Source organism: Lemur catta, chromosome 3 (genome assembly GCF_020740605.2).
Source record: "Lemur catta isolate mLemCat1 chromosome 3, mLemCat1.pri, whole genome shotgun sequence".
NCBI lineage: Eukaryota > Metazoa > Chordata > Mammalia > Primates > Lemuridae > Lemur > Lemur catta.
The window spans coordinates 93,035,865-93,046,649 of NC_059130.1; the positions used below are offsets into that span (position 1 = coordinate 93,035,865).

The following is a 10,785-nucleotide window of genomic DNA, read 5'->3' on the forward strand; positions in this document are numbered from 1 at the left end:
CACCCAGCCGCCTGTCCCTGCCCCCACCAGCGCAGTAATGGAGGCTAGGGCTTCTCCACTAGAGCCGAGCCATGAAAGCAGCAGACAGGTACAGATCAGCAGACCCTGAATAGGGCTCACAAAAGAGAGGTCATGCTTAATAAACCTGATCAGTTTCTTTGAGCAGCAACAATGCAAGTGGACAGCGGTGAAACAAGGAACAATAATTCATCCTGATTCCAAGGCATAGGAGCATAGCAAAAACCAACAGAGTTTGTGGAGTTGCTGCTGGGGCCGGGAGGGATCTGGTGGGGCTCAGTCGTGGGGCAGCTAGAAGGAAACTCAGTGAGGGGAAGAGTTAGCCCAGAGCAGGGACAGAGCACAAACTGTCCAAGCCATCTAACCAAGACACAGATCTGACCAGGATACTTTTCCTGCTGAAATCCATCCAATGTCTTCCCAACACCTAAATATGATAATAATGTGGATAATAGGAGTTGCATTTATTTGACATTTATTATGTATAGGGAGCTTTACAGAGGAGGAAACTGAAGCAGAGAGCTTAAGTAACCTGCCCCAAATCACATAGTTATTAATATGCAACCGGGATGCCAACCCTCTCTGCTGTTCCAGGCAGACCCAGCTACAGCTTGGGTCCATCTGTAATTGTGGTCAGTGATACATCTCTTCCATCAGACAGGAAGCCCCTCCGTAGCAGGAACCATAACTGGTTCAATCCCTGCTCCTCGAGCCTTCTAGTAGATTTGGAGATGCAGAAACTCTAGGTCCCCTGTGCTTCTCCCTCTGAGCACTCTCCCTGGGTTGTAAGCTCATCCACACTTTCAGCTTCAATTCCCACCTCCTGAGGGATTCTGAGCCAGAACTACCCCACCAACTTGTATCTTGTGAGAGATACAATATTTAAGAGATAATAAGTGATTATTGTTGTTTTAAACCTCTAAGTTCTGGGGTAATTTGTTATGCAGCAATAGATAACATAATAGATAATATAATAAAATAGGTTTTCAGTGAATACTGAATGAATGAATCAGCACATTCATGAGCAATTCTTTGTTTCCCTTTGGTTTGACATTGTCTTAGTCCATTTTGTGTTGCTCTAACAAACAGAATACCACAGACTGGGTAATTTAAAAAGAACGGAGATTTATTTCTTATACTTCTAGAGGCTGGGAAGCCCAAGATTGAGGGGCTCGTATTTGGCAAGGGCCTTCTTGCTTTGTCATCTCATGGTGCAAGGTGGAAGGGCAAGAGAGTGCACATGAGATCAAGAAAGCCAGACTCACTTTTATAACAACCCACTCTGGAGATAACTAACCCACTCCCGTGATAACAAGATTATTCCATTGATGACGGCAGAGCCCTCAGGACCTAATCACCTCCTATCAGTCTCCACCCCCCCAAGACTGTTGTACTGGAGATAAAATTTATAACACATGAACTTTGGGGGACACATCAAATCATAGCAGGCATAAATCAGTAATTCTTAAATGTAGATTTTTTTTACCCAATATTTAAGGCAGTAGTTGATTTATATTTCATTATATGCTTTGACCAAAAGTTTATACCTTTGGGATTAAAAGAAGCCAAATATTTAAGGGTCATCAACCACTGCAACTGCTTTGTCTTTGCCTTTGTCAACAGACCCTTTGACTCCTTTCAGCCTCATGGAGGATAAAGAGAGAATTTTCACAGGGAGTGTTGACCTGGTAAGCTGTAACATCCACTATTTCCTGCTAGAGCCCAGCACAGAAGTAATGCCTGGCACAAACACAGCAGGCACCCAAAAAAGTATTTGTTGAGTAAATGAATGAGTGAATAAATCTCTTTACTCATCATAAACATTCAGATGTTAAATGCTATTCCAGTTGGCTAAGTAGGAATGAATGTGTAACTAACACTGTCTGGCAGAAACAGGAAAAGTCTGAATTATGTAGCATCCGTCTGACAAGTACAGTGAGCTACTGTGTTATTTCTTGTTTGCTCATGTTTATATTTTATTCACAAAAATATAATTTTGTTTTACAACTGTGTGGTGAATTAGGGGTGCGGCTTATTCTGTGGACTGGCTCACTCAACATCTGCTCCAGTCTCATTACAGTATGTCTTCCTGCAACGCAGAGACGGAAAAGCTAAACTACATTTCCCAGACTCCTCTCCTTTGCTGCCAGGGTTCTGAATGAAACTTTTAGTTTCCTTCAATCAAATGCATTCACATAGAACCTGAAAATAAACTGAGTTAAGTGGGGAGAAAGAGAAGGAGAATTTGAGGCATCTATCCTTCTGGTCCCAGTGGTCATACAGCAGTTTGGTCTGGACCTGGAAGTGCAAGTGATGGTTCCCTAATTTGGCAGGTAGCTTCCTGAAGTGGAAGAGGTGTATGATTCCAGAGCTAGTGGCTACTGGTAGTTTCCTGTTCTTGGAGAGAGCAACAGCTTCCTTTACAGGCCAGTCTCGTAAGTCATTTAATACCTTGCTGTACAAAGCAGTAGTTTTTTCTTCTCTGCCACTGAGCCCTAACTAAAGTAAGGGGCTAGGAGTTACTATACAACTGACAAAATGATTTATTACTATGTAGATTATTAGATACAGATGTAATTTAGTATTTATGAAATTTCACATACTCTTGTCAGGGAGATCCAGTTTCAAATGAAAATATATGCTCCTGCAATGATCTATAAATTGATTTTTTTTTTTAAAAATCCTCCCAAATTTGAATTCTATTGAAGTACTCTTTTATTATTTGCTAATGCTGTTAGGACTGTGGTTTACATGCAACAGAAGTATACTAGATTTAAACAAAACAAAAAAAAAGAATTCACGTAAGAATCATCTCACGACACCCCCGGGCCAGGAAGTAGCTGGACCTCAGCAATGGCCTGGAGCAGGGACTGCAGTGCTCTGGGGCACCTAGGAAGCCTCTTACCAGCTCTCACCCTGGTATCTCTCTGCATATTTCCTTCCTTCTTTCTCATTAGTGACTTTCTCTGCATCCCAATCCACTGGGTAAAAAAGTAAACCTTCTTCTGCACATTTATATATCCCCCATTTAAAAAGACAGACTGGCAGAGTGAGGCAGGAATCTCCTAGACTCTATTCCAGAATCTTGAGGAAAGTCTATGAGTCTATGAATGTCTATGAATGTGTTATAAATCATGCTCCTTGGGAGCCAGTCAGCTGGAGGCTGGAGTCTGAGTCCTGTTGTGGGAACTTGGCAGTGGGTGCTCTGCTCCTGGAACCATATAGGTTGTGGGTGTGGGAGGTGGGTCCGCAGGTAGGGGAAATTACCATATACTGTCTGAGGGAATTATTGGGCACTCAGGAGATAAGCTCATGAATGTCAATTACAAGAATGATATATTGATTTTACATACATTATTAGACCAGGACGAGGCAAACTATAGCCCACAGGTCAACTCTGGTCGGCCTCCTGTTTTGTAAATATGGTTTCACTGGAACACAACCATGCCCATTTGTTTGCATATTGGCTATGACTGTGTTCGTTCTAGAATGGCAGAGTGGAGCAGTTGCAGCAGAGACGCACATTTCACAAAGCTTACAATATTTAGTATCTGGCCCTTTACAGAAAAAGGTTGTTGATCTTTTGCTTAGACCCTTGATGCTCAAGAGAAGATCCACAAGGCAGCAGTCTCAGCATCACCTGAGAGCTTGTCAGGCCTCTACCTGGAATATTGAATCAGCACTAGCTTTTAAGCAAGATCCCTGGGTAATTCAGAGGCCCATTAAAGTTTGAGAAGCACTGTATTGAACTCATCAGTGGGCACACGAGCAATACTATTGAAACTTTCATTTCACAAAGCCTCTTTTTGCCTGTGGGACAAAATGTTTAGTGGCTGTATTTGTTTAAATAGGCTTTTTATTTTATAATAGTTTTAAATTCATTGAAAAGTTGCAAAGATAGTGCAGAGAATTCTCATAAACCCCTCACCCAGTTTCTCCTATTGTTAACATCCTATATTACCGTGGTACATGAATCACAATTAAGAAACCAACATTGGTATATTACTGTTAACTAAACACTTTATTAGAATTTCGCCAGTTTTTCCCCTGAAGTGTTTCCTTCTGTTCCAGGCTCCTATTCAGGATACCACGTTATATTTAGTCACCGTGTTTTCCCAGCCTCTTCTGGTCTATGATACTCTACTTTCCTGTTCTTGATGACCTTGAGAAGCACTGGCCAGAGTTTTTTTGGTTTTTTGCTTTTTTTGCAAATGTCCCTCAATTTGGGTTTGTCTGATGTTTTTCTCATAGTTAGACTGGGGTCATGGGTTTTTAGGGAGGAAGACCACAGAGGAGCAATGCCCTCCGTATCAAGGGTACGTGCCATGAACGTAACTTATCACTGATGATGTTAACCTCGATCACCTACCTGAGTTAGTGTTTGCCAGGTTTTTTCACTGAAAAGTTGTCCCAAGCTCATACCTCCATGATTCCTTTCTTCCTGCATTTTAAAATATTCAAATGGAATAAAAATTAAATGGAAAATTAAATGAAGCTTCATTAAATACCATGGGGAAAACTATATTATTGCAACTTAGGTTATTCATTTTATTGACCAGAAGATTGTCATAAAGAAATTGGCACTCATTTTTATATATTAATATTTTAACGTTTGGGCATATTTGGTCTTATTACTTTTCCTGGTTTTAACTACCACCTATAAGCTGATGTCTCACAATTTTTTTTTTTTTGAGATAGGGTCTCACTCTGTCCCCCAGGCTGGAATGCAGTGGCCTCATCACAGCTCACTACAACCTCAAATTCCTGGGCTCCAGTGATCGTCCTGCCTCAGCCTCCTAAGTAGTTGGGACTACAGGTAAGTGGCACCATGCCTGGCAATTTTTCTGTTTTCTGAAGAGATGGGGTCTTGCTCTTGCTCAGGCTGGTCTCGAGCTCCTGGGCTCAAGTGATCCTCCTTCCTTAGCCTCCCAAAGTGCTAGGATTATAGGCGTGAGCCACCATGCCCGGCCCACTCACAAATTTGCAGTCCTGACATCTGCCTGGATATACCACATAATGTATTCAAGCTCCTGCTAAATACTTCCTCTCTGATGTCTCAGAGACACTTCAAATTCAATGTACCCCACACTGAACTTTCTGTACCCCCTCCCTCACTCCCTGCATGACACATATCTTCTCCTCCAATGTTCTCTAGCTAGTAAATGGAACCAAATCTACCCATTTGCCCAAGCCAAAACCCTACCCTCCACCTCACAACCTGAGTGATCTTTCTAAAACACAAAGGTTTCTCTATTACCACTGCTGTAGCTCATTCATGGCTTCTGTGTCTCCCTGTGGTCTCATCTTTTACCACTGCTGGGATTATTCTTTACCCTCCTGAGTACCAAATGTCTGTGGTTCTTTGAGCACACGCCGTGCTTTATGCCTCTGTGTCTTTGTTCAGGCTGTTACCCAGCCTAAAGAGTTTCCTCTTCCACCTCTCTGTGCCCACTATCTTCTCATCCTGCAAGACTCAGTCCAGGCATTTTCTCTTGGTAAACTTCAAGGCCTCTTGCCCCATTTGGTCTTCCCCACCAGGCTGTGAGCTCCTGAGGGTAGGAACCATATATGGTTCATCTGTGTAGCCCCCCTACCACCCCTCTCTGCTCAGCACAGCTCTTGACAGTCATACTGAAGTCACTCAGGAAATGTTTGGGACTAAGCTGACTTCCATTGTGCTCCTATGACACTTAGAGCAGTTATTATATTTTATTAGAATTATTAATCAAAATGCCTGGCTCCCTGCTGAGGAGGTGAGTGCTAGAAAGGAAGTCTGAGTCTTATTCATGCTAAAGGCCCAGTGTTTGGAACATAATAGGTGCTTAATAAGTAATGAGTGTTTGTTGGATGAATGATCAGAGCAGGAACATTTAAAATCAAATTACTCTTTTCATAACTCCCCAACCAAACATTGGCCAAACCATCCTAAGGGCAGTTCGGTCTTCTTTGTCAATAAAAATAAGTAAAAAATATATAGCTGAAAATGGTGTAAAAATGGCTAAACAGGTAATATAAGCATCGCTAAGTGAAAAGTTTCAAAGCTAGATTATTTCTCACAAAGGTAACATTTGTGACATGCATCAATTTACCTTAGCCAGGTACAGTAATATGCCATTAGATAGTATTAATCCCATGCCTAAAGCAATGCTCTTTAGAAAAAGCAAGACAGGCAACTAAAAAGTTTCAAACTACCAACTGGAATCAGGAGCACCCCCACAATTCAGTCTAGAGGAGACTGAGAGTCAAGTACCCAGAAAAAGAGACTCGGGGTGTGCATGGGAGCAGAAGAGGGCAGAGCTGATGTAAGAAAGACTGAGTAGAAGGAAGGCTGGCAACTGGGAGAGAAAGGAAGTAGTTTGACATTGGAAAGTGCCCATATAGGATGAGAACCTGGCAAGGGAGAGACAGGTGACTAATCGTTACAATAGATTCTGCCTGCCATTGTCTGTGCTTTGGAAATAAGTTGATGAGGTTTGGATTTAATAAACATTAAAATTCTAAGAACACTTAAGAGCTGCCAAGGGAGGCTGTGGAGCGATCTTCATAAGAGTAGATTTCTAAGGCTAGACTAGATACCCATCTATTATAGATGGATTGAGACTACCACATCCATCCTGCTACCACAGAGAGAACTTAATGACCCTGCAGGTCTTTATTCCAAACTTCCGAAAGGCAGAGAGAGGTTAAATGATGCTAACTTTTGTTCTGCTGTTTCATCAGATTCCCTGCTATTAATTCAGATACAACTGACAAGCATTTTCTCTAAACAAAAGAAGAAATTTAATTGTTGGCCTTTTCATGAACATTGTCCAATTTTTAATATGTCTTTTTCACATGAGATGGGAAATGAATTGCTGTCCAATTTTTATACACGTTTATGTACAGTTATTGTCCAACATTTACATACCTCTATACACAGTAAAATTCTCTGCTCCTGTTGTGTTATTAGCAGTCCTATTGCCTCATGGTAATCAATATTATCTTGTTTGCTTTGGTAGCACATATACTAAAATTGGAATGATACAAATAAGATTAGCATGGCTCTGGCACAAGGATGACATGCAAATTTGTGAAGTGTTCTATATTAAAAAATTTAAAACTTTGAAAAAGATAATATTATTTACAGTGGCCATATATTAACTCCTTTCTTTGCTGTTGGTTCAGAGAGACCTAAAGTGGCCAAGTCACAGTCTCACCTTTCAGTAGAGTGTACCCTAGTGGAATCATTCCTTCTTTTGGAACTAAGACCCCTAAACGCAGAGAGCCCAAAGTTATAGGTATAGGAAACAAACATTTTCAAGTGAAATATTAGGGATGCTAGAGATAGGAGTAGAGAGGAATATGTGTGGAACACAAGGGATTTCAAGGTAATTCTCAGTACTCTTACTTTTGGTGGTAAAGGTTAATGGGAAGATGCACAACTCTCATATCTAACCCTTGGCTCCCAGATCCAGGTATTCTGACTAAGGGGAAAAATGGCACTGTATATTGATTAATGGTTTAGTGCATGTATCCTGAAGGACAGCCTCCCAATCATGTGAGATGTTGTCACCTGGTTGGCAGAATCACTTAGTTTTTAGTAAGACATTCTTGCTGTTCTATCTTAAGGATGCTTAAGGATGTTGGGACATGGACCCATTGATGCTATTCCTTTGCCACAAAGTGAGTTCTTTGGTCAGAAGAGATGCTGTGTGAAGTAACATGATAGTGAATTACGAATTCTATAAATCTAAGGATGATGGTTTTACCAGAAGCATTTCAGGCCAGGAAGACAAATCCATATTCAGAATAAGTGTCTATTTTAGCTAAGATCAATTGCTGCACTTTCATAATGGAAGGAGGCCAACATAACAAACCTGCCATAAGGTGGTTGGCTGGTCCCCCAGGGAATGGTATCATATCAAAGACTTCATGTTGGTTTCTAATGTTTGCAGGTTGAACACCCATCAGTGACTATAGCCTTGGTAAGAGGAAGCCGATATTGATAATCCCATGCATATCTTCCATCCATGTCACCAGGGCCCATGTGTTCATGAGCCTATTAATCAAGAATGGTGGGAGGTAGGGTGCTGGAAAAAGAGGCTGACTAACATCTATAGCATATGTAACATTGTCCACTTGATTTTTTTTTTCTGAGACAGAGTCTCACTGTGTTGCCTTGGGTAGAGTGCAGTGGTATCATCATAGCTCACTGGACCCTCAAACTCCTGGGCTCAAGTGATCCTCCCGCCTCTGCCTCCCAGAGTGCTAGGATTACAGGCTTGAGCCACTGTGTCCAGCCTGTCCACTTGATTATTAAAAGCCTTCTCTGAAGTGGTTGCCATTTGGTGAGCATTCACATGGGATACAAATATTCTCATATTCTGTGTTCATTGTGAGAGGTCTATCCACATGCCTCTTACTCAGACTTCTTTCCAATCTCATTTCTTTTAAGTCACTGTTTGTTAACCACTGTCCTTGAAGTAGTGTAAACACACACCTCTGGCTATCTCGCCTTCCAGGCAAAGTGAACAATCAAGTGCATTGCTTAAAGTTATGTACATTGGGAAGATTTCCCGTTCATTTAGAGCCAACCTTGAGTGGGGCTGTGGGCTTTGGCCATTACTTTCAGATGGTACCCACCCCGCGCTGTGCAGACAGACTCATCAGAAAACCAGGCCTGGATTTTTTCTTCCTCATTTAACTGGTCATAGACTATAAAAGTGAGTTGAAGGATGGGAGTTAATGCAGCAGGAGTAGGTGCCATAGGAGTCTGAGTCACCTGCTCATGCATCTCACTTGTATCTTCAGGACCAGCTCAAGGCCAATATCATATATGTCCTATATGAGATATAGACATGTATATACATATCTGTATCTCTCACTTCCAGTTGATGATGGAATGCTGCTGCACCTGTCAAATTTATGGGTTGGAGGGTCATAGAATATCTAGCTCATGACGGGCAGCTCAGGTCACATGATAACATTTGATGTGCACTGGTCACATTATTCAGTCTCTATGGGAGCTGCTTTTCATAAAAAGAATGCTCATTTGCAGAAGAAAGCATAACTTTCTTCCAAAGTACTGACGGTTTAAGCTATGATTATCTTATTATGACATGGCAGAGGTTTTGTTTTATCTCTGTCTGCCACAAACACTTTGAGCACCGTTGGATCTGCTGGTCATATGGCCCTAGGAGCAGACCAGCTTGCATGGAAGTCTAGGTCTGCTTCCTTTCCTTGATCTGGGCCCTGTCCAAAACTGGCAGCCTGGCTGGCACGGTGGCTCATGCCTGTAATCCTAGCACTCCGGGAGGCCGAGGCGGGAGGATTGCCTGAGGTCAGGAGTTCGAGACTAGCCTGAGCAAGAGCGAGACCCTGTCTCTACTAAAAATAGAAAAAAATTAGCCAGTCAACTAAAAATAGAAACAAAAAATTAGCTGGGTGTGGTGGCTTGTGCCTGTAGTCCCAGCTACTCGGGAGGCTGAGGCAGGAAGATCGCGTGAGCCAGGAGTTTGAGGTTATCATGAGCTAGGCTGATGCCCCGGCACTCTCTCTAGCCAGGGCAACAAAGTGAGACTCTGTCACAAAAAACAAACAAACAAACAAACTGGCAGCCTAAGCCAGGTGTGGTAGTAGTGTGTGCCTGTAGTCCCAGCTACTCGGGAAGATGAGGTGGGAGGATCCCTTTAGTCCAAGAGTTTGAGGCTGTAGTAAGATGCTATGATTGCACCTGTGAATAGCCACTGCACTCCAGCAGCCTGGACAACATAATGAGACCCTGTTTCTAAAAATAAAACCCAACCCCCCCAAAACCTGGCAACCTTGTGGGTTACTTGGTCAGAGCAACAGGACCAAATGTGGTGTATGTGCTGCCAGAATCTAAAGAGATTCACTAGGCACTATACTCTTTCCTTACTGGTGGGTAGTGTAAAATGCAACTTGTCCTTCACCTTGCAGAACATATCTTGATATGCCTTAGACCACTAGACCCCTGGAAACTTCCTCAATATAATAGTCTCTGTCTTAATCTGTTCAGCTACTATTACAAAATATCACAGACTGGGTAGCTTATAAACAATAGAAACTTATTTCTCACAGTTCTAGAGGCTAAGAACTCCAAGATCAAGACATTGCCAGATTTGGTGTTTGGTGAGGAGCATCTACATGGAAATGAGGGCCTGTTTCCTCATTCATAATGGTCACCTTCTGGCTGTGTCCTCACAGGATAGAAGGAGCTAGCTAGCTAACCCTCTGGGGCCTCTTTTATAAAGGCACATATTCCATTCCTAAAGGCCCTATTATCTTGGTGATTAGACTTCAACATATGAGTTTGGTCGGGGGTGGGGGGCATAAACATTAAGAACATAGCCGTCTCCTTAATTTTTATGATGTTTATTTCCCAGCCTCTGGTATGCATGTGTCCTACAGAGGCATCTAGGGTATTTGTTATGTGACTTCTTGTTCATTAGGTACAGTCAGCAAAACGTCAACTATTTGTGAAGGTTGGTTAGGTGACGTGGAAAGGTGATATGATCAAGTCTCCTCAAACTAGATTATGACAGAGAGTTGTAGAGTCGACACAGACTTGAGGCAGGATAGGGAAGGTGTACTTCTGTCTATCTCTACCAAAGCACTCTCCTTCAGGTTGTCTTTACAACACACATACACACTAGAGAGAGAGAATAAGAGAGAGAGAGCAAGAGAGATGGCCACTTTATCTCTGACACCTGAGTGCTCTGCTTGGCCTCTGCCACCTGGGATCTTATCAAACACATTGAATTCAGG

At 42.3% G+C, this 10,785-nt stretch overlaps 1 non-coding gene across 1 annotated transcript; it reads left to right on the forward strand.

Annotated features, from left to right (window-relative positions):
- The first annotated feature begins 7,004 nt into the window (after positions 1-7,004).
- Positions 7,005-7,107, forward strand: LOC123636180. The gene has a single exon (XR_006734386.1). It is a non-coding gene; the product is annotated as a U6 spliceosomal RNA (small nuclear RNA).
- Positions 7,108-10,785: the final 3,678 nt, after the last annotated feature.